This window comes from Chiloscyllium punctatum, chromosome 36 (genome assembly GCF_047496795.1).
Source record: "Chiloscyllium punctatum isolate Juve2018m chromosome 36, sChiPun1.3, whole genome shotgun sequence".
NCBI lineage: Eukaryota > Metazoa > Chordata > Chondrichthyes > Orectolobiformes > Hemiscylliidae > Chiloscyllium > Chiloscyllium punctatum.
The window spans coordinates 75854594-75878552 of record NC_092774.1 but is presented as its reverse complement, the minus strand read 5'-3'; the positions used below and the strand labels follow the sequence as shown (position 1 = coordinate 75878552).

At 47.6% G+C, this 23959-nt stretch overlaps 1 long non-coding RNA gene and 1 other non-coding gene across 6 annotated transcripts in view; both read right to left on the bottom strand.

Annotated features, from left to right (window-relative positions):
• Nucleotides 1–226: 226 nt before the first annotated feature.
• LOC140460722 (uncharacterized) overlaps nt 227–23959 on the bottom strand; it is a 77788-nt gene continuing 54055 nt past the window's right edge. For 2 of the 5 annotated variants that reach the window (XR_011954313.1, XR_011954314.1), the window contains 2 exons: nt 15642–15712; nt 227–1761 (listed from right to left, as the gene is read on the bottom strand). This is a non-coding gene — a long non-coding RNA (uncharacterized lncRNA). Of the gene's footprint in view, nt 1762–6840; nt 9108–15641; nt 15713–23959 lie in introns of all 5 variants that reach the window. The other 3 variants (XR_011954316.1, XR_011954317.1, XR_011954315.1) reach the window with 2 other exon arrangements.
• Nucleotides 14215–14286, bottom strand: trnaw-cca (transfer RNA tryptophan (anticodon CCA)). The gene has a single exon. It is a non-coding gene; the product is annotated as a tRNA-Trp (tRNA).

Genomic DNA, 23959 nt, shown 5'->3' with positions numbered 1-23959 from the left:
CTGGGCTCAACAAGCAGCAACACCAAATGGAAGCAAAGTTGGCAACGGGGCTGGGCGGGGCAAGAGCATAAAACAAAAAAGCCCACTGACTCTCCCACTGCACACACACTGTCAGAATACACAGGGGCTCAATCCTGGGAGAGACCCACAGCAGTTTCATGAAGTGAACCACACTTGATGAACAGATCTTGCACACCGGAATTATAATATAAACAAAAACAAACAATTATGAATACCGCAAATTTACTCGTGCAAAGTTACACAAGATGATCCAGTTAATAGCAATGATTTAATCCTTTTCATCAAGTCCTCCACCATCTCAGAGACAGAAACTTAAGGGGAAATTAGGGAAGAGAATTTTTAAAATTATCAATTCAAGCAAACCGTTTCCAAAAATGGATTGCCAAGCCATTGGGCAATCCTTCGATGATGAGTTGTTCACAGGCACATAACCGTAAATTTAATTTCTAAGTCACTGCTGAATGCGAATGGACACCCTGAAGTATTCAGCTATTTCTTACAGACTGGAGCTCGTTCCCAGACAGAGTCAATAATTATTTAACTGGACAAGAAAAAAATAAAGAGAACAGCTGCTGGTATCAACGAGCAGCAGCGCCCACTGGAAGCAAACTTGCAGGGGTGGGGGAGCACGACGACATAAATAAAAAACGACCGACTCTCCCACTATAAGCACTGTCAGAATGTGCAGGGGTTCAGTCCTCGCAGTGGCCCACAGCAGCTTCACCAGCAGAATCAGATTGTTGGGAGCACTGGTGTGCCCGCTGGCGCTTCTGCAAGGTGCAGAATGATGAGAACCTCCGCTTCCACTCGGGGCAGGTGAATGGCCTCTCCCCGGTATGGGCCCACCTGTGGCTCAGCAGTTGGGAGGAATTGCTGAAGGCCTTCCCGCACTCTGGGCAGGGGAAGGGCCTCCCCCCCGTATTGACCCGAAGGTGGGATGCCTGGGTAAAGCCCTTCCCACACTTGAGGCAGGAGAACGGGCTTTCCCCGGTGTGCACCCGCTGTTGCCTCAGCAGGGCAGAGGTATCGTTGAAGGCCTTCCCGTACTTGGAGCAGCTGAAGGGCTTCTCTATTATGTGGACCCGGCGGTGGGTCAGTAGGATGGAGGAATAGCTGAAGGCCTTCCCGCATTCGGGGCAGGAGAATGACCTCTCGGCTGTGTGGACCCACTGGTGCCTCTGCAGTACAGAGGAATTGCTGAAGGTCTTCCCGCACTCAGGGCAGGAGAACAGTCTCACCCCGGTGTGACTGCGCCCATGAGTCTCCAGGAAGATGGGAAACGGAAGCCTTTCCCACAGTCGCAACATTTACATGGTTTCTCCACGGGACGGGATTCCTTGGGTTTCTCCATGACCGAAGCTTCAGCTGCACACAAACGCGTGTACAGCACCTCCCTGCCGTGAATTCCTCTTCCCAGTCCGTATAACTTTTACTGGCTCCACAATCAGAGTGCTGCAACAGTCGGGTCTCTCTTCCAGTCTCACTGATGCTGAAAACGTACTGAAAGAGGAACCAAAAAGCTTGGTTCCTTCTCACAGAATCATCGTCGAAAATTGTTATAGCCCCGATGGATTCAGTGACTGCCAGACATTGACGTGAAATTGAGGGCTGCAAATGCTGGAGAGTCAGAGTCAAAGCACTGCAGATCAGGCAGCATCTGAGGAGCAGCAGAGTCAATGTTTCAGGCAAAGCTCTTCATCTATTGATATTGAAACGTCCATCTTCAGATCTTCAAATAATCTGTAAAATGAGATTACAAAAGTCATTACTGTCAGTCCAGGTTAGAAATTCCGAACAAGCAATTCTACTTTCTGCAGAACATTCTTTTCTTTCCCCACAAAATTGAAAGCACTATCCCACCCCGGCTCACCCCTCTATACTCACTCCGCTCAAACTAATTTTCCCGACGGTACTGATTCAGGATCTTACTGAGACCGAAAAGTGAAAACATCAAGATAGACACCTCTGAATTTTGGATACCTAAACCTGAAAGTTAGTATCTTTCACGACATCTCGGAGTGAGTAAGTCTGATTTTGGGAAGCAAAAAAAAGTGTCAATTCAGGATGAACCTTCAATGCAACCTCTTGAGAAACAACCAGACACGAAATGGTTAACATCTGGGGAGGTGGAAGTGGGGAGATGGAGGAAATGAGATATCAAGGCATTGACACAGACACCAGACAGAAACTGAACATACAGGCATGGCAAACATTACAGGCAAGCCAGAGTCATAGAGTTACACAGCACAGGAACAGGTCCTTCAGTCCAACTCATCCATGCCGACCAGATAGCCTAAATTAATCTCGTCTCATTTACCAGCACTTGGCCCATAACCCCCTGAACTCTTCCTATTCATATACTCATCCAGATGCCTTTTAAATGTTATAATTGGACCTACATCCACCACTTCCACCGGCTGATCATTCCTTACACTTGCCACCCTCACCCCAAGCATATTATCCTCCTGTTCTGGACTTCTCCCATCCCAGGGAAATGACCTTGTCCATTTATCCTATCCATGCCTCTCATGATTCTATAAACGTCTGTAAGATCACCCCTCACCCTCTGGTATACCGGGGAAAACAGCTGAAGCAATGCGTTTACTTTTAGCTTCACACTCACTGAACTTTACTCCCGTGTAAAACATTGTTTCCCTCCCCCACACTATCCATGGGAAAAACCATGAGTGCTGAGACTCTGGAGTTGGGGGAATGCCACGTAGAATTCCTGCAATGTGGAAACACGCCATTCAGGCCAACAAGTCCACACCGACCATCCAAAGCGTAACCTATGTGGACACTTTCCCTTATCCCATTCCACTACACTTCCTGCACACTATGGGCCCATTTAGTATGACCACTTCTCCCGAAATTGCACATCATTAGATTTTGGGAGGAAACCAGAGCACCCGGAGGAAACCCAGCAGACACGGCAGGGAGAATGTGCAAACTCCACACAGACAGTCGCCCCAAGGCTGGAATCGAAAGCGGATCCCTGGCACTGTAAGGCAGCAGTGCGAACCACTGATCGAACGTGCTGCCCATGTGTGCGGAAAGAAGTGGGGGCTGGGAACTTTGTTAATTGTACCACACAGTGGATTGTTGAGTAAGGTTAAATCTCACGGGATCCAGGGAGAGCTAACCAACTGGGTACAAAATTTAGAAGCGCGTTGTTGGAGATGCTGGAATCCTTCCTGAAAACAACAAATGCTGGAGATCACGGTGGGTCAGGCAGCGCTGTGCTACTCTATGCCTGGACAGTGTGGACGTGGAGATGATGTTTCCACTAGGAGAAGGGTTGAGGATGCCAAGTCATTTAAGGCATTTAAGACAGAGATAGGTTCTTGATTAGTAAAGGGTCAAGGGTTATGAGGAGAGGGCAGCAGAATGGGATAGAGAAACATATCAGCCATGATCGACTGGTGGAGCAGACTCGATGGGCCAAATGGCTTCATCCTGCTCCTGTATATTATGGTCTTAAAGCTGGGCAGAGGACTTAAGGGGTTCTCACAAACTATTTCAGAATCCCGAAGAGGAGTTGTTGGACTCGAAACTTTAACTCTGCTTTCTCTCCACAGACGCTTCCAGTCCTGCTGAGTTTTTCCCGTGTTCTCAGTTTTTGTTTCAGATTTCCCGTGTTCTTTGTCTTATTTATCAAATTCGTTTCTTGCCCTTCCCAAGTGTCTGGAACTTCATCTCCCTGATCTACAAACTGTTCACTTACCCTAGAAATGACCACTACCTCCTTATCAAAGTCGACCCCTTTGTTGCAAAATGATTGTTCAATTCTGTGACCAAAATTATTGCATTCGTAATTACTTACACCAGGGACTCTCAATATCTCAGGCCAGAACACAGCTAGATTGTTTCAGACAGTACATTTATGTAATTTGATGCAATTCCCTATTCCCGACCTTACCTGCGTCTTGCAGGGAATGGAGGGTTTGAATTAAGAAGAAGCTGGGACATTTTTCCAATGAAGCCGAGGAAGTTGACAGATAACTTTAGAGATTTTTAAAATCAGGAGGGGTATAGATAAGGTGTCATTCCCAGGAGGCTCAGAATATTTTTTTGCTCCAGAAGATGTAAAAGGGGGTCAAAGCTTCAGCAGAAATCGAGCAGAGCTGAGAACAGACAACATTTAACTCTGTGGAAACAGGGAGATCAGAGGACAGAGATATCAGGGCCTGAAATCCGAGCTGACACCAGACTACCATGTTATCAGTGCTTTGATTAGCAGTTCGAGAACATACTCAGCATGGACTAGTTGGATGAAGGGTCTGTTCAGTACTGTCTGACTCTGTGACTGACCTGTACTGGTCTTAAAACCATTTTCTTACCTCCCCCCATAAGCATCCACTTCTTTGTTGTTCAAAACTCAGATGAACTTCGCCTTGAATATGTTCAATGACCCCACTTCTGAACTCAATTCCTCTTCGTAATATACCACTTGCCTTGCTCATTGCCTGCTGCATCTGCCCGACAACTGGCATTGACTGGTGTGGAGGGACTCTGAGACCCCTTAGTGCATCCATACATCATTCCTGATGAAGGGCCTGTGCCCGAAACGTTCCCTGTCCTGCTCCTCAGATGCTGCCTGACCTGTTGTGCTTTTCCAATGCCACATTTTTCGACTTTCATCTCCAGTCCTCACTTTCTCCACATTCCAATATATCATCATTTAAACAATGCACTGCTTTTTTTTTTAAACAGCAAAGGCTATAATTTCACATTGCGGCACTGCACTTGCCTTGTGTTTGTCAACTGAGACACAGACCTGGACCAACTTCGGGAAGAGGCAAAAAACTGAGTTCTGAACAAAAACCGTAGCACACTCAAAACGCCGGCGCTGTTTACCTTTCCACAGATGCTGCTCGACCCGTTGGCTTTCTGCAGTATTCACTGTGTTTGTTCGACACAAATGCTGCTTTCCATTAAAGAACTTCAATCCCTGTCCTCTGGTAACTGACCCTAGTCAGTGGCAATAGGTTCTTCTGATCATTAATCTGCCCATTCCCACCACATCTTCTCCCATCATTGCCAACAGCCCCTGGAAATCTCCAGTTAACCTTCTTTGCTCCAAAGAGAACATTCCCAAACTTGGGAATGTCTCCACAAAATGGAAATTGCTCATCCCTGGATATGATGCAAATGTTACAATGGGGAAGAGGTTTTGGCAAAATATTGTCAGTTAGCAGGTGGAAAATGTTCAGGAAGTAAAGCATAAATCCCAGTCTCCAGCTTTGTGAATCTTTAGAAACTCTTTGGGAAGTGGAATTCGAGGAGAATGAAGGATGAACTGTCCGACTGAGCAGAGACAGTCCAGACACCGTCCCCTTGTTTAAGAGGTTGATTGACTCTGATATTCTCGGGACATGAACTGACCCGAGACATTGAAATAATTCTATGCACATCAGGAATTCAAACCCATTCTCGGCTCGGGGCCAATGAGAAAATTCGGGAAGAGGCAAAACACTGAAAGGCTCGGAGGGCGATGGCCCCGGTGTAGGAGAGCTCGTTCTTCGTGACATGGATGTGCCTGCAGATGGTGGGATCAGGCTGTCCCCATGTCTCCAGAATGAATGTCAAAGGCTTTATTATGGAAAAGTAAAACTGATAGAAGACAATGGCAATTTTGGGCGGGGCGGGTTGAATTATGAATTGATTAGTAGGTTCCTCAAAGACACTGTGCAGGCGGCGCTGGAACCTGTCTCTGTGGCGCAATTGGTCAGTGCATTCGGCTGTTAACCGAAAGGTTGGTGGTTCGCGACCACCCAGGGACGGAGTGCTTCTTGTTCTCGTTCCTACCGCTTTCTTGGCTGCGAAAGTACACGTTTTTCATGGTTTCAGGAAAATGTTTCCCAAACGGAAATCTTTTCCACTGAGGCAGTACAAAGGGGTTTCTGAATTGATTTAATTTCTACCGTAAAGGACTGCGGATGCTGAGAATCCGAGACAGAAAGAGAAACTGCTGGAAAAACTCAGCAGGTTTGGCTGTACCTGGATGAGGAAAAAAACGAGTTCTGAAATGTTGTCTCTGATTCTCTTTCCACAGATGCTGCCTGACCTGCTGAGTTGCTCCTGCAATTTCTGTTTTTGTTTTTAACTGAACGTCCATTTCATCTTTCGGGATGAAACACTCAGACTCGCCATTTGCAGATATTTAACCCTTTCGAAACCTGTGAAGTGATTGGATTCAAACAAACTCAGCAATGATTTACTCTTTCGCAGCTCCACAGGCAGAGAGACCTGGGAAATGAAGCTGTCAGTGTGGTTCTGTATTGATGGGCCGTGTGGTGAATGCGATGGACATGAAATCCATTGCGGTTCCCCCACGCAGGGGTGAACCCTGCCGACTACAGTTGAGAAACGACGTCAAAAGAAAATGGAGATTGCTCCACGGTTTTTTTAAAATGCAAATCAGTGGAGGGGTTGAAATATTTCAATCAAATTGGGACTGGTCGGGAATCTGTAGCCCACTGCCTGTCGAGGTGGAACAAGCAGATACCCAAAGAGCTGCTATTGAGGCGATGAGCCAAGAGTTTGGAAATAAGACTCGAACAGTGAGGGACTTGAAGTCGTGATCGAAGTTAAGCAGGCACCTGAGGACAAAGGTGTTTTATTTGCCAGTGAAAGATACTGCTTCACAAAGTTGGACTGTGGAAGGGAAGCAGTGACGGTGATTATCTTTGGCTGTTCCTCTTGTGAATGTTCCCATTGCTGTGCATGTCCGTGTTAACGTCAGAACTCTGCAGCATGGCGGCGTTGGGTACGCACAGGGCCGGGGGCGCAATGGATGACGCATCTGACTCCACCTACCTGTTTGAAATGCAGCTCCCAGCTTCACACACCACAAATAATCTTTCTCATTGTCCTGAAGCCGGCATACGATTTGAATTCCTGATCTGCAGGAACGAGCCTCTTTTCACTGTCTCGCGTCAGGAAATTCCCTGAGAACATCTGAGACAAGTCACAGCGCTGTCAGAGGAGGGGAAGCTGAAAGAGACCCACACGTTGCTCACGGGCACATTTCACTTTCCCCAACTCACCGCCTCAACCACTGCGGCTCTTGGGAGTGGAAAGGGAACATACACCAAAACCCAGTCTCAGCTTTGTAAGTCTTCAGGAAATAAGAAAACTGTACATCCCTTCGGGTCTTCCATCCTGGGCAGAGAGCGTTGATTTTAAATGGCTGTCCAGTCAGTGCCGATTCGTTTTGGCTGAAAAGAAATCTTCCTTATCTCACCCCAGCATTTCTTGCCACAGAAAACTGTGAGGCAGAGTTCATGTATATGTTTCCTTGTATGGTATTTTGTAAATAACATTCGTTTGCTGGTTGTTTGTATCGGGTATTTCAGGTTCATTACCCGCTGTTTAAGTGTGTTGGTAGGTTTGTGGGCTACCATGATGCTGAGAGGGTTGAGTTGTCTGGACATCATTTCCCAGATGTTGTTAATGTAAAGTAATGTGCTAGGGTTTCTGCAGACGTTGTGTCTGCTTGTGTCAGTTTGTTGATGTGAAATCGTCACATTGGGTTTATTGGGTAGGCAAAAGTGAGGACTGCAGATGCTGGAAACCAGAGTTTAGATCAGAGTGGTGAGGGAAAAGCACAGCAGGTCAGACAGCTTCCGAGGAGCAGGAAAATCGACGTTTCGGGCAAAAGCCGTTCATCAGGAATAGAGGCAGGACGCTTCCAGGGTGGAGAGATAAATTGGGGAGTGCTGAGCCGAAAGTAGCAAAGAGTACAATAGGTGAATGGGGGTGGGGACGGAGGTGACATGTCAGAAAGGAGGGTGGAGCGGATAGGTGGGAAGGGAGATTGGCAGGTAAGACAGGTCCTGTGGACAGCGTTCAGCTGGAAGGTTGGAACTGAGGTAAGGTGGGGGGAGGGGAAATAAGGAAACTGGTGCAGTCCATAGTGATGTCCTGGGGTTGAATGTATCGAAGCAGAAGTTGGGGCGTTCTTCCTCCAGGCATCAGGTGGGGAGCGAGCGGCGATGGAGGATGCCCAGGTCCTGCATGTCCCTGGCAGAGTGGGAGGGGAGGTTGAAATGTTGGGCCACAGGACAATGGGGTTGATTGTTGCGGGTGTCCTGGAGATGTTCCCTCAAGCGCTATGACTTGACTCTGCGAGGAGGCTCCAGTCTCCCCAATGTAGAGGAGACCGCATCGGGAGCAATGGATACAAGGAATGACAATAGTGTTAGCCTTCGAGCTTCCGTGACCCAGGTTCGATTTCCGGGCAGGAAACCAATTTTCAGTAGAGCTGTCACGCTCCGTCCATATCTCCCTGGTGCTCTAGTGGTTAGGATTCAGCGCTTTCACAGCTGCGGCCCGGGTTTAATTGCCGGTCAGGGAAGCAATTTTCAGTGTGCTTTTTGGCTACCCATTCTCCTTAAATGCGCTGTACAGTTACTTATTGGTCTTCGTAGTTACTGGCTGCTGCAGTGTGTCGTGGCTCGTTGAAATAGTGTCCTCGTTCAGATTTGTTTGTACGTGTAGGGATGATTACTTCTGTAGCTAAGTACTTGGTTCGGGTGTGTTGTTTTCCTGCAGAGGCTGTTTTGAATTTACCATTGACTGTTCGCTCTTCTGTGACATCCAGAAATGGCAATTTGTTGTTGTTCTCCTCTTTTGTGAATTTTATGCCAGGAAGGAGATTGTTGATGGTGTTGTAGGTTTCCTCTAATTTGTTTCATTTTTTGATGACAGAAGTGTTTCATGGGTATTCGTTGATTTGTTTGTCGGGCTTGTTACTGAATATGAAGTGGGTGGTAACCACGAGGTTGACAGTGTTATCTTTGCTGATGAAGTTGGTGCTGTGTTTGTGTCTTTGGTTCTTCGAGTAGTGTCTTCAGTTTTCTTTGGCCATGTTGATGTTAATGGATGTGAACAGGGCTGTTATGTCAAAGGACAACATTATTCCATCCTCTTCGATCTTCGTGTCTTTGGTGTTCAGGAATTCTTGGATGGAGTAAATGGAGTGGCATGAATCTTCGACTTGGTGTTTTAGTCCTCAGTGGAGGCCTTTGACTAGTCTGTATATTGGTGTTCTAAGTAGTGAGACTATGGCCTGAGGGGGGCTCCTGGTTTGAAAAGGAGGAGAACAACAATAAACTGCCATTCTTAGATGTAACAGTAGAGCGAACAGTCAATGGGGAACTTCAAACTAGCATCTACAGAAAAAACAACACACACAAACCAAATACTTAACCACAGAAGCAATCATTCCACCACCCACAAACGAAGCTGCATCAGGACATTATTTCAACGAGCCACTACACACTGCAGCACAGAGAAACTAGGAAGAGCACAAGAGGAATATGTATATAGTGTATTTAAGGAGAACGCGTCCCCAATAAACCCATTCTGCCGATTTCTCGGTGATGCTTCCAAGCTCACTCTCAAAAATTTGGTTTGTCTCTACAGTCTTTTCTGTTTATTTTTTGTGTGTTTTGAAAACTTTCTCAATCCTCTAACTGAGTATTGGAGTTGGGAAGTTATGTTGTGGCTGTAGAGGACATTGGTGAAACCACTTTTGGAATATTGTGTGCAATTCTGGTCTCCCTCATCTCAGAAGGATATTGCGAAATTTGAAAGGGGTCTGAAGCACAAATGGGCCCACAGAGGGGAAGAGGCTCTTCTGTTCCCCTGAGTGTGGGAATGCCTTCAGTGATTCCTCTGTCCTGCTGACGCACCAGTTGGCCCACACCAGGGAAGGCTGTTCTCCGGCCCCAAGTGCGAGATGGCCTTCAGCAGTTCTTCCCACCTGCTGAGACACAAGTTGGTCCACACTGAGAGGCCGTTCTTCTGCCCCAACTGCAGGAGGGGCATTGCTCTTCCCTCCGACCTGCTGGCCCATTGGTGTGTCCGCATGGGGGAGAGGTCGTTCAGTTGCCCTATGTGCAGGAAGGCCTTCAGCAATTCCTCTTCCCTGCTGAGGCACCAGTCCACCCACACCGGGGAGAAGCCGTTCTCCTGCCCTGAATGTTGGAATGTCTTTACCCGCTCCTCCACACTGCTGAATCACCAGCTGGACCGCACGGGGGTGTTGGGGGGGTAGGTCAGTGGCGGAGGGGGGGAGGCCATTCTGGTGCCCTAATTGCGGGAAGGCCTACAGCAATTCCACCGCCCTACTGAAACACCAATGTGCCCATACCGGGGAGATGCCCTCCAGCTGGCCCGAGTGTGGGAAGAGGTTCATGTTTTCCTACAATTTGCGGAAGCACCAGTGGGGGCACCAGCTCTCCCAGCAATCAGATCCTACCGGTGATGATGCCTTCAGTCACCTCCCAGGACTGAACCTCCTGCCAGTGGGTGCAGTGGGAGAGTAGGTGGGCTGTTTTTGTTTTCTGCTGGACTGCAGTTGCCTCCCCTACACCCCACAACCACAACCCCATGGTGGCTCAGGGTTAGCACTGCTTCCTCATGGCACCAGGAACCCAGGAATAATTCCACACTTGGGGCTCTGTGTGCAATTTATGGAGGGTAGGAAAATGGATCTGAGTGGGTTAGTCTTCGGAAGATCAGTGCAGATGTGTTCGGCTGAAGGACCTGTTTCCACATTGTGGGAGTTCTATGATTCTATGAGCATTGCCTTCAGTGGACATTGCTGCTCATTGAGCTCGAGACTGCACATTGCCAATGAAATGATCCAGAGAACCCTAAGACCGCGAGACCATCGGAGCAGAAGTTAGTCCATTTGGCCTACTCTGCCATTCATTAGTAACAAAAGTATTGGATGAGATTAGCTACAGTGCGGAAACAGGCCATTCGTCCCAACAAGTCCACACCAACCCCCTGAAGAGTAACCCATCCAGACCCATTTCCTTCTGACTAATATACCTAACTCTATGGGCAATTAAGCATGGCCAATCCACATGACCTGCACATCTTTGGTTTATGGAAGGAAAAAGGACCACCCAGAGAAAACTCACTCAGACATTGGGAGAAAGTGCAAATTCCTTACAGACAGCCACCCAACGCTGGAATCAAACCTGGGTCCCAGGCGCTGTGAGGTTGCAGTGGTAATCACTGAGCCACTACATATTGCAACCCGAAGTCGGCAAGCAGGAGGTTGGGAGAATGCAGCAAGCCAGGCAGCACCAGGATGTGGAGTAGTCAGCGTTTTGGGTATTAACCCTTCTTCAGGACTGAAACGTTGACTTCTCCATGAGAAACGATTTACAGGAATGTTGCTGGGGGTTGGAGGGTTTGAGCTACAGGGAGAGGCTGAATAGCGTGGGGCTGTTTTCACTGGAGCATCGGAGGCAGAGAAGGGACCTAATAGCGGTTATAAAATCATGAGGGGCATGGACAGTGTAATAGAAAATGTACTTTCCTTGGTGTGGGGGAGTCCAGAACTGGAGGGCATAAGTTTAGGGTAAGAGGCGAAATATATTAAAGGGACAACTTCTTCAATCAGAGTGTGGTACTTATATGAAATGAGCTGCCAGAGTATATCGGTCAGGTGCTGTCAAATGGGAGTAGATAAATCTGTCAAATGGGAGTAGATTAATATAAGATATCAGGTCAGCATGGACAAGTTGGACCGAAGGGTCTGTTTCCATGCTGTACGTGTCTCTGACTACTGGTCCGGATGTAAGTTTAAAATAGAGTCTAAGTAACTTTGAATAGTTCAATCTTGTTGAGCTCATCTCCTGAAAAGTTTCAGATGAATCCCTCTGAGAGATACTGTTTAAACATGCTGAGTGGGACAAAATATCCAATCAAGGTCAACACAAACCCAGAGTTGAAGAAGTCAGAAGTCAGAACACCAAGGGGACCAAAACTGATCACAATATTCCAGGTACAGCCTCATCAACGTCCTTTATAACTACAACATAACTTGCCAACATCTATACCCAATTCCCTAATTGATGAAGGCCAGTGTGCTGAAACCTTTCTTCACTGCCTTGTGTACCGATGTAATCAGAGATATAGGACCTACTTTAAACTGATCCACGATCCAGCTGCTGGGAGCACAGAAGTAGAGTAGTGCTGCGTGAGTGTGCTGGGTAGATAACCCAGAGGTCGATGGGTACATACCATGTCATGCTATTGCTCAATGTCTCTGTAAGCTGCTTTCATATACAAAGGTTCTCTGTTCTGTATCTTACCTTTGCATCTGCTTCCCAAAGCTTCTTCAGTGGAGGAGCGGCCGCTGGAGCCCAGGAGTTCAACAACCCCCTGGAGCTGGAGGAAGGTCCAAGCTCCAATAAGCGGGGGGGGGGGGGGGGGGGGGGGGGGGGGTGGGGTAAGGCTGGAGGTTGGATTTGCTCAAGGCTTGTATCTGTTAACTTATTTCAATGGTACCTACTGTATGGGGCTATGGCTTACATTAAAACCGGAGGATCATATCAGAGTGTTTATATTTAGCAGTGGTGGTTGGTAAAATGCACTCTCTGGAGGAGCACTTTCAATGATGCTGCATTTCTTGCCCTCTGCCCTTCCACCATTTCTTATCTCCCATCTTGATTTTATATTTTTTTTGGCAAATTTAATTTCATATTAATCAGACTTGGTATTTATTCACTGTGTTCTCTTAATTTGTTTGTTCGAATATTGTAAGTCAAAATTAATGCTGTGATTTCATTTCTGATGTCAGAGTTTGACATTGAATGTGCAGGTGTGAATACCAGTAAGTTGTGAAAATAAATCAAGAACTTGTGGTTTTGAACAAAAAGAGCAGTTCACTGATATTCATGGCATCGTTTCATTTGCGTGTAATGATTCAAATCTGACCAACAAACCGTTTCATGCAGTCATCCAATTGAATAAAAAAATTCTTTAATTTAATTAAAGAAAATAACTCTGGCAGGCTAAGATTTATGCAATCTATTTATAAGATTATGTCCATTGCTCGCAATATGGTCTCATCCACATTGGGGAAACTGGACACCAATGAGCAGAACATTTCAGGGAACAACTCTTGGACTCTAAATCGAAAAGACACTCCCCCTCCCATTCCACCAAGGACATGCAAGTCCTGGGCCTCCTCCACTGCCAAATTCTTGCTCCCCGACACTTGTAGGAAATACCTCAATTACTTTTTTCGGACCCTCCAACCACATGGTATCAATGCAGATTTCATCAGTTTCCTTATTTCCTCTCCCCCACCTTGTCCCAGATCCAACCTTCCAATTCGACACCAACCTCTTGTCCTGTCATACCTGTCCACCTTGCTTCTCACCTATTTGCTCCACCCTCATCTCTGACCTATCACCATCAATCCCTACCTCCATCTACCTATTGCACTCCTAGCTGCCTTCCCTCTAGCCCCACTTCCTTCCCATTTATCTCTCAGCCCCCTTGGGCCATCCTTTATTCCTGATGAAGAGCTTCTACTCTAAACCAAGACTGTGATGAAGCAACATCCTCAACAAATAGGAAATAGCTCCCAAGTCAGATTTCATTCCCTCTTCTGTTTCCCAGTTCTTTCAGAAATAAGGAATGTCTTTTTCTTCCACGAGAAAGTGGTCTTCCACTTTGTGCTGTCTGAAGTGTTATGCCACACCATTACTTCAGCCACCTTTTAAGAATCCTTTCAACCTGTTTTTCTAACAATTGTGGAGGTGACCAAAAGCAAACATTTCACTTCTCCTCAATGCCCCATTTTTCCTCCTAAGGGCCATTTTGTCATGTTGTCTATGTTACAAACAGCCAAGTGCACTTGGTTTCTGAATTGAAATTTGGTCATTGAAGTGAATAGGATTAATATTTATCGATGGCTTGAACTAACTGTAATTATCCACCAATACGATATCTTTTGTTCCACCAAAACTGGAAACAATGATCTGTCTTTATATTGCAGTCGGATGTAGAAAATCGCAGCGATCTTCACGTTATTATAGTTTACTGAGGCCATAACAGCATTGCGTGGCAGTTTGATGTGACTAAAACCTGGATGGCAATCTCTAGATTATGTTGTAAAAATATCGGTATAATGTTATTCACACCCCGCGGTCACCAACTGAACGAACCTGCTGTGTTTAAACCCCGTGATGAGCAATCTGTGTTTTACTTCTCACATTGCGGCGAGCTGAGCATTTACCCAAACAATGGGCACACCACCGCCCCGACACAGTGTTTACAAATCAAACTGATCGAAAGTTTCCACAAAGATTAGACACGACCAATATACGGAAAGAACGTACTCCTTCCTTGATTTGAAATGTAAGAAGTTGACTGTCGTGAGCCTGACGTGATTTGAACACGCAACCTTCTGATCTGGAGTCAGACGCGCTACCGTTGCGCCACAAGCTCACAGACTATTGGTACTCTCTATTCATGCTGAAGGGAAGTGATCGCACTACAATGATTTTACGTTCATGTCTGTTGTGTTTCTCCCCCTTCTCTTCCAAGGGTTGGGCTTGTCTTTCGACTTGCAGAAGTTGAGATGCTCTGGATGCTGTGATCCAGGGCAAACACAGGCTGGAGGACCTTCAGCTCAGAAAGATGCAGCTGGAAGCCGGGCTGCAGACACGTTGGGGGAAAAGGGGAAAGTTAACTGGACACTGTATTCTGGGAGATGGTCATTCCTCTACAGACAAAGCCTTCTGACTGGGTCAGTGGACAAGGTCAAGAGGGTGTCAGCACAGGTCAGACAGATAAAGGGGATCTGAGAGAGGTCTGCACGAGTGAGGAGCTAACTGGCTGCGTGGTGGGAGTAAGAACAATGTTGGGGAGGGGCAGTGGTGGTCAGGGAGAGAATAGTGGCAGGGATTGTCACCATTCTCTGCAGTTGGCAGCAGAAGACCAGATTGCATCAGTGTCTGCCTGGCGCCAGGATTTGGGAACCGGTGTGCTCAGGGCTGGAGAAATGGAAAAGGCAAGTTGCAGCAGGCGTGGTCTAACAATGTCAGGAGGAGAGAGCCTCTGCTGAAGGCTCATGAGAAGTCAGAAGCTACAAAGACAAAGCAGAACTTCAAAGCTCTGGGTGGCATGGTAGCTCAGTGGTTAGCACCACTGCCTCACAGTACCACGGACTTGGGTTCAATTCCACTCTCATACAGCTCTCTGTGTGGACTTCGGCATGTTCTCACCTTTGTGTCTGCGTGGGTGAAATCTGGGTGCTCCAGTTTCCTCCGATAGTCTAACCATCTGAAGTTGAGGGTGGATTGGCCATGCTGAAGTGTCCAGGGATCTGCAACCTAGGGTGGGTTAACTATGGGGAAAGTGGGTGGTTGGAAGGTCAGTCTGAAATTTATGGGCCGAATGGCCCGTAGGGACTATATGAATCTACCGTCTTCGCAATGTGTCTATTGAGAAACGATTGCCCCCAAGTCTGCTGTTAATGGAGTGGGTTCCAGTTCATGGGTAAGGTGGAATTTGTGCTGTCACTTCCCAATCCCACTGTCCCCATGCATTCTCTCTCACCTGACAGTCTGCACTCACCAAATATCTCTGCCCAGCCATTCTCTCTCTCTCTCTCCCTCATTTTCTGCCCCCCATTCTCTGTCCCCAAGTCTTTCTCCTCCCCTCCACTCTCTGTCCCCTGTCCACTTTCTCTCTCTCTCCCCCTACCCTTTGCTCCCCTATCCATTCTCTCTGTCTCTCTTCTCCCCCAGCCTCTGTGCCCCTGTCCATTCCCCACCCCACCCCCCCATCCTTTATCGTACCTCGAGCCCGCTTTGATTGCTGTATCAAGCCCTTCTCGGGAAGGAGAGAGAATGGATGGTGATGAATCAACCTGGAAGACAGGGGTGCACAAGAAATGGCTGATTTTAAAATTGAGAACAGCTGAAATGATATATTCAGAAACATTGTTAATGTCTAAAAGCATAAAGCTGCAGACATGTTGCGGAAACTTGCATTGAATTAGGCGGGTAAAGTCATACAGCACAGAAACAGACTCTGCAGTCCAGCTCACCCATGCTGACTGGATACCCTAAATTAATCTCGTGACCCATTTGCCAGTATTTGACCCATATCTCTCTCAACCCTTCCAATACATATACCCAACCAGATGCCTTTTAAATGTTATAATGGTACCAGCTTCCATCACTTCCTCTGGCAGCCTATTCCACACACGCACCACCCTCTGTATGAAAAAAAATACAAATCTATGCCTTCCTCACTCCCTAGTTTTATCTGTACTGATACCTTCGGGGATCATAAGACCATAAGACCATAAGACATAGGAGTGGAAGTAGGCCATTCGGCCCATCGAGTCCACTCCGTCATTCAATCATGGCTGATGCGCATTTCAGCTCCACTTACCAGCGTTCTCCCCGTAGCCCTTAATTCCTCTAGACAACAAGAATCTATCAATCTCGGCCTTGAAGACATTTAGCGTCCCGGCTTCCACTGCACTCCGTAGCAATGAATTCCACAGGCCCACCACTCTCTGGCTGAAGAAATGTCTCCGCATTTCTGTTCTGAAATGACCCCCTCTAATTCTAATGCTGTGTCCACGGGTCCTAGTCTCCTCGCCTAACGGAAACAATTTCCTAGCATCCACCTTTTCTAAGCCATGTATTATTTTGTACGTCTCTATTAAGTCTCCCCTTAATCTTCTAAACTCCAACGAATACAATCCCAGTATCCTCAGCCGTTCCTCATATGCTAGACCTGTCATTCCAGGGATCATCCGTGTGAATCTCCGCTGGACACGTTCCAGTGCCAGTATGTCCTTCCTGAGGTGTGGGGACCAAAACTGGACACAGTACTCCAAATGGGGCCTAACCAGAGCTTTATAAAGTCTTAGTAGTACATCTCTGCTTTTATATTCCAACCCTCTTGAGATAAGACACAACATTGCATTCGCTTTCTTCATCACAGACTCAACCTGCATGTTTACCTTTAGAGAATCCTCGACTAGCACTCCCAGATCCCTTTGTGCTTTGGCTTTATTAATTTTCTTACCATTTAGAAAGTAACCCATGCTTTTATTCTTTTTGCCAAAGTGCAAGACCTCGCACTTGCTCACGTTAAATTCCATTAGCCATTTCCTGGACCACTCTCCCAAACTGTCTAGATCCTTCTGTAGCCTCCCCACTTCCTCAGTACTACCTGCCTGTCCACCTAACTTCGTATCATCGGCGAACTTTGCTAGAATGCCCCCGGTTCCCTCATCCAAATCATTAATATATAATGCGAACAGCTGTGGCCCCAGCACCGAACCCTGCGGGACACCGCTCGTCACCGGCTGCCATTCTGAAAAAGAACCTTTTATCCCAACTCTCTGCCTTCTGTTAGACAGCCAATCCTCAATCCATCCCAGCAGCTCACCTCGAACACCATGGGCCCTCACCTTGCTCAGCAGCCTCCCGTGTGGCACCTTATCAAAGGCCTTTTGAAAGTGTAGATAGACCACATCCACTGGGTTTCCCTGGTCTAACCTACTTGTCACCTCTTCAAAAAATTCCAACAGGTTTGTCAGGCATGACCTCCCTTTACTAAATCCATGTTGACTTGTTCTAATCCGACCCTGCTCTTCCAAGAATTTAGAAACCTCATCCTTAATGATGGATTCTAGAATTTTACCAATAACCGAGGTTAAGCTGATTGGCCTATAATTTTCCATCTTTTGCCTTGATCCTTTCTTGAACAAGGGGGTTACAACAGCCATCTTCCAATCATCCGGGACCTTTCCTGACTCCAGTGACTCTTGAAAGATCTCAACCAATGCCTCTGCTATTTCCTCAGCCACCTCTCTCAGAACTCTAGGGTGTATCCCATCGGGGCCAGGAGATTTATCAATTTTAAGATTTTTTTAACTTTTCTAGCACTATCTCTTTCGTAATGGCAACCATACTCAACTCAGCCCCGTGACACCCTTTAATTTTTGGGATATTACTCATGTCTTCCACTGTGAAAACGGACGCAAAGTACTTGTTAAGTTCTCCTGCTATTTCCTTATCTCCCATCACTAGGCTTCCTGCATCAGTTTGAAGTGGCCCAATGTCTACTTTTGCCTGTCGTTTGTTTCTTATGTACTGAAAGAAACTTTTACTATTATTTCTAATATTACTGGCTAGCCTACCTTCATATTTGATCCTCTCATTTCTTATTACACTCTTTGTTATCCTCTGTTTGCTTTTGTATCCTTCCCAATCTTCTGATTTCCCACTGTTCTTAGCCACTTTATAGGATCTCTCTTTTTCTTTAATACATTTCCTGACTTCCTTTGTCAGCCAAGGTTGTCTAATCCCTCCCCGGTTAATCTTTCTTTTCTTGGGGATGAACCTCTGTACAGTGTCCTCAATTATACCTACAAACTCCTGCCATTTTTGCTCTACTGTCTTCCCGGTTAGCCTCTCCTTCCAGTCTATTTTAGTCAGTTCCTCTCTCATGCCCTCATAATTACCTTTATTCAACTGTAACACCATTACATCCGATTTTGCTTTCTCCCTTTCAAACTCCAGACTGAACTCTACCATATTATGGAACATCTCTGGACTTGGACAGCAAGGTTCCTTTGTTCCTCAGCACTCTGTACGGACCTACTATTTATTGATTAATTTCCTCCATCGTTACATTTCACAGAATGCCTGGAGATTAAATTCCATCTCTCTGCCCCCATTTACCAGCTGATTGGTATCAAACTGTGGCCGGAGACCATGGTCCTCACTATCAAAACCACCACCTTTGCAGAGTTTACTCCTAAACAGAGGGGGGCAGCACTGTCTCCATCTAAGCAGAGGGAATTGTGTGTGGGTATTGTGGGGGCTTGGAAACTTTTCAAGCTCCCTTTCCTTCATTTTTTAATCCCACCAAATCCATGTGGTTTGAGTTTTTATAACAGGAAACAGCACAGGGTTTAATTTTAACTTCCCACTGGCCCTCTAACATCTGAGAGTAAAACACTTTAGTTCCCCTCCCCTCCCTCCATGTGTAACACAGAGTGTGGGAGTGGCACCTGTTGTTATTTTGTGATCGATTCCAAATGAAATTTTATCACTGCGCAGGCGCAAGTGAACAGTCTGTTTTTGTGCTTTCTGTGAGATCCGGGTAGCAGCTTTTAAATCCTTATGTTAAGCAGCAGAAGCAAACAGTAGATCAGCAATTATATTTTGAGAGTGGTAATTCTCGCCCTGATCACCCCGTTGGGTCAACAGAGAGAGAGGGAGAGGATGTCACATCTAAAGTGCATACAGAAGAGTTGTTACACTTGTTCAGTCAGTTGAGTTGGTTCTGCCCTCAGTTGTTACTGGATGTTGCTTTCATGGATCATAATTAAACTACAACGGAACACATTAAATTCAAGGAATTCAATTGAAAGGGCAATTTGAGTGAATAAATGGAAAACTGCTTAAGGATTGTCTCTTGGTCTTTTACTTCACCAATTAGAAATTGTTGGTTTGACAACTCTCCTAATCATAGAATCTCTACAGTGTGGGAGCAGGCCATTTGGCCCATCGAGTCAACACTGACCCTCCAAACAGCATCCCATCCAGACTCACAAAAATGTGCACCGCATGTGTGCAGAGAAGGGGATGCTGGGAGTGACTGGGATGCTTTCACCACCACCATCTCCTTCCAAGACCCAAACATCCCCACAGCACCACCTGTCCATTCCTCCACCACCACAGTGCCTCTGGGCTTAACCCCTGCCAACCACAGTGCCACTGTCCATTCTCCCCGCCACCCACAGCATCTCCTTACATTCTACTCGCCACCCACAGTGCCCCCTGTCCATTCTCCCCGCCACCCACAGCACCCAGTCCATTCTCCCCGCCACCCACAGCATCCCCTTACATTCTACTCGCCACCCACAGTGCCCCCTGTCCATTCTCCCCGCCACCCACAGCACCCAGTCCATTCTCCCCGCCACCCACAGCATCCCCTGACCATTCTCCTTGCCACACACAGTGCCCCTGTCCATTCTTCCCACCACCCACAGCATCCCCTGCCCATTCTCCCCGCCACCCCCAGCATCCCCTGCCCATTCTCCCCGCCACCCCCAGCATCCCCTGTCCATTCTCCCCCACCAACCACAGCACAACCTGCCCATTTTCCCCTGTAGCACCCACAGCACCTCCATCCATTCTCCCCGGCGATTCATGGCTCTGCCCTCTCCATTCCCCTGTGCCACCCACGGCACCTTGTCCAATCCCTCGCCACCCCCGGCACACTGTCCATTCTCTCTCTCTTTCTTTCTCTCACCCATACCCTCTGCATCCCTGTCAGTCCATCTTCAGACTCCCCATGCATTTTCTCTCTCCCCCACACCCTCTGCTCTGCATCCCTCTGTTCCTCCACCTATTCTCTTTCTCAGCTCACGCTGCCGAGTTTCCTAGCCCACCTTGGCAGTGGCCGGGCCGGGCGGCCGTCGGCCCCCGACTCCTCGCAGAAGTCCGCTCGCCGACACTCCGCCACGTGCACGGGTCAGTGACGCTGACGAACCGATTGCTCGTCCCGTTTTCGCCTCTGCTTTTCCTAAGGCAAAGCTGCTGCATGCCTCGTGACACTCGGCGGGCGACATGGTGGAGGAGATCCTGCCTCCGTCGCTGCAGTGCGTGCCGACATGCATCGCCTCTTGGGCGCCCTGTTTATTTTCCCCAATAGACATATGTTTCTGCGGGCCGCACCAGGCTGGTGCTCCCCACAACTTCACGCCACCCTGCTACACACGCACGCCAGCATGCAGGTGGGTGCTGCTAAGGTGGGGAGTGTATGTGCGGTCCGGGTCGCTTTCCTCTGGCAATCAATCGCACTCGCCTTGGCTGGCGAGAACGCGGCTGGGGTGTCGCAGAGGACCCGTCCTCTTTGTCCCCCGAAGTTCAGACTCCAGAGCCCTCCGACGTTTGAGCGCTTGGCATTTCCCCGCACCCTACAAATTCCGTTCGTCCGGCTCGACACCATCCCCCCCGCCGGGGAGCGCGGCCTGGAGTCCGTCTGTGTCGTGGCAGTGGGGCCAGTACGGCTGTCACCGGTCCCAGAATGGCTGTCGGTGGTTTACACGGTGACGGGCACCGCTTTGTCTTTGGGACACGGAGCTGCCTCGAAATGTTGAGCCTCCTGTGGGGTCTGCCTAGGCTCTGCACGCTGGCGGTGCGGCCTGGCCATCCTCTGACTCTGGGTACGACCTCAGATCAGACGCGACAGCCCGCTGAATTTAAGCACATTACTAAGCGGTGGAAAAGAAACTAACCAGGATTCCCTTAGTAACTGTGAGTGAACAGGGAAGAGCCCAGCGCCGAATCCCCGCTCGCCTGACAGGTGAGGGAAATGTGGCGTATAGAAGCGCTTTCTCTGACGGTGCCCAGACGCCTAAATCCTCCTGATCGAGGCCTAGCCTGAGGACAGTGTGAGGCCGGTGGCGGTGTGAGGCTCGTCGAGATTGTGGTAAACTCCATCTAAGGCTAAATAACAGCACGAGACTGATAGTCAACAAGTACCGTAAGGGAAAGTTGAAAAGAATTTTGAAGAGAGAGTTCAAGAGGGTGTGAAACCGTTAAGAGGTAAACGGGTGTGGCCCGCGCAGTCCGCCCGGAGGATTCAACTCGGTGGCTCCAGTCGGTCACATTGGGGTCTGGCGCATCTCCTCTGCTGGGACCGCTCCCCGCGTGGGCAGGGCTGTCGCCGGGCGCATTTCCTCAGCTGTTGGTGCGCCGCAACCGGTTTCGGGTCGGCTGGGAAGGCCGGTGGATTTGGAAGGTGGCTCGCCGCTCCATGTGGTGAGTGTTATAGCTCCCTGGCAATACCCTTCACCGCACCCCCGCATTCTAGGGAAGCGACCGCTGCCGCGCCCTCCCGCCCCCTCGGGGTGTGCGTGGAACCGTGTGTAGCGAGCGGGCTCGCCATGCTCCCGGTGGGTCTGTTGACTGGGGTGTAATGCCCTCAGTTCACCCCAACCGCGTCCTGCCGCAGAGTCGGGTCGAGCTATGCCGAGCTGGTGCCAGAGGGCCCTTCCTGTGGATCACCCCAGCTGCGGTGCCCGTCGTCCTTCCATGGCAGGCAGGTGGCCTCAGCCGGCGCCTAGCAGCTGACGTAGAACTGGTGCGGACCAGGGGAATCCGACTGTTTAATTAAAACAAAGCATCGCGAAGGCCACCGGTCGGTGTTGATGCGATGTGATTTGGGCCCAATGCTCTGAACGTCAAAGTCAAGAAATTCAATGAAGCGTGGGTAAACGGCAGGAGTAACTTTGACTCTCTTATCCCCTTTCTTGGGGGATGTGACGACAGTGTTTTTAAGGTTGTTGGTCTCCGACCGGTGCCGGCATCGTCACCTTTGTGATTCGTTTCTATGCATTTTGTCGATCACAAAGTAAGGTCGAACCTCCACGTGATTCCCCCTGATAATGGCCTGTATGAGAAAGCTCTGGCCGAGAAGGCGATTTTAAATTGTTTTGTGGTTGTTTTAGTCTGGTCTTATCAGTGTTTTTACCATCGATTTTATCTTTGGTCTTAACTTGATTTCACTAGTGCTATAAACCACTGGCTGTTTTTATCGTTTTCTCCATCGTTTGAGCATTACTCAGACCAGGCCGGCTAATACGACCTTCAGAAAAGATACGAGACGGCTGGTGACCATTCGGTCTGGTTGAAACCAAATTTGGCAGAGGCGATTATGGCCGATTCCAAAATTTCCAGTTGGGTGGGAGACCGGGAAAATAACCGCCCCCCCACGGTTGCTTTTGGCGGCTCCATGCGCTAAATGTATGAGCCAAAAACGGACTGGGCAATCCGCCTCGACTCAGACTCACACGGAAGAGACCATAAGAATTATTCCAGCAAGGCTATCCTCGGGCAGGCACGAGGGAGCTGTTAACATGGCCCAGAATAATCAGGATAGAATTCAAAGGGAAGGGCTTGTGGAGGAGGCCCCTCTACAGCCAAGTCCATTGAACAGCCGGACGATTTTTAATTCGAATTTTGAGGGGCCATTTGTTTTTAGTCGATGTGGAGATTTAGAGAGCAATGAGGAGAGGTATGAAGGAAGAATTTTTCACCCGGTAATTAAAGAAACATATAAATTAGAGTTAATAATTAAATACCCGACAAAAAATTTTAAATGTAATTCTTGTAATCATATGTACAATGCTACAGGGATGTTTAGGAAACACTTGAAAATATGCAAAGGAATTAAATCAGTGACAATTAGGTGCAGTAAATGCGATTGGGAAGGGAACTATCAGGCGGTAGCGTGCCAATATGCAAAATGTAAGATGAGTGATAATGTTAGTAGCAGTAGTAATAGTACCAGTAATAGTAATGAAGGAGATGGATTAGAAAAATCATACCAGTGTGAAGGATGCCCGTTAAAATTTAAATCAGCCAGAGGGTTGGGGCAACACGAAAGACATACTCACCCCATCTTGAGAAATGAGAAAAGGAAAGAAGGGAAGACGGAGAGTAAGGATAAGATAGATAATAGAGAGGGAAACAAGAGGGGAGTATGGTCTAAGGTTGAGGTGGAAAAGTTGCAACAACTATAATTAGAGTTTAGCGGCTGTAAGACTATTAATAAAAGTATCGCAGAGAGAATCGGTTCTAAAACCGCTAAACAAATTTCGGATAAAAGGAGATTATTGAATAAGAAGAATAAAACTAGCGATAATGATAAGGGTATAGAGTTAGAAATGATCTTTAATATTAATGACAATAATGAAATGCAAGATAGCGATCTGGTGTTAGACAGGGTTTTGGAGGAAGAAAGATTGAATGAACAGAGGGACCAAGAGAACGCTATTATTAGGGATTGTCAAGATCATGATGGTAGGTTGATATCAGAATTGATAAAAATAATTGAAGATGACCTGGGTAAGAATAAAGTTGTTAGTAAGGATCAGGAGAATATTATGGGTATGATAATGGATAAATTAGGAAAGAAAAAGGATGATGGGACAGGTAAGAAGGTAACTCATATTAAAAGAGTAAGTTTTAAGCTAAGGGATAGTGGGCAAAGAAAGAAGAAGGAAAACAAAGCTAAGAAAAGATATAGTAAAAAGAAGGGAGAATTTAAAGAAATGCAAGTTCTATATAAAACT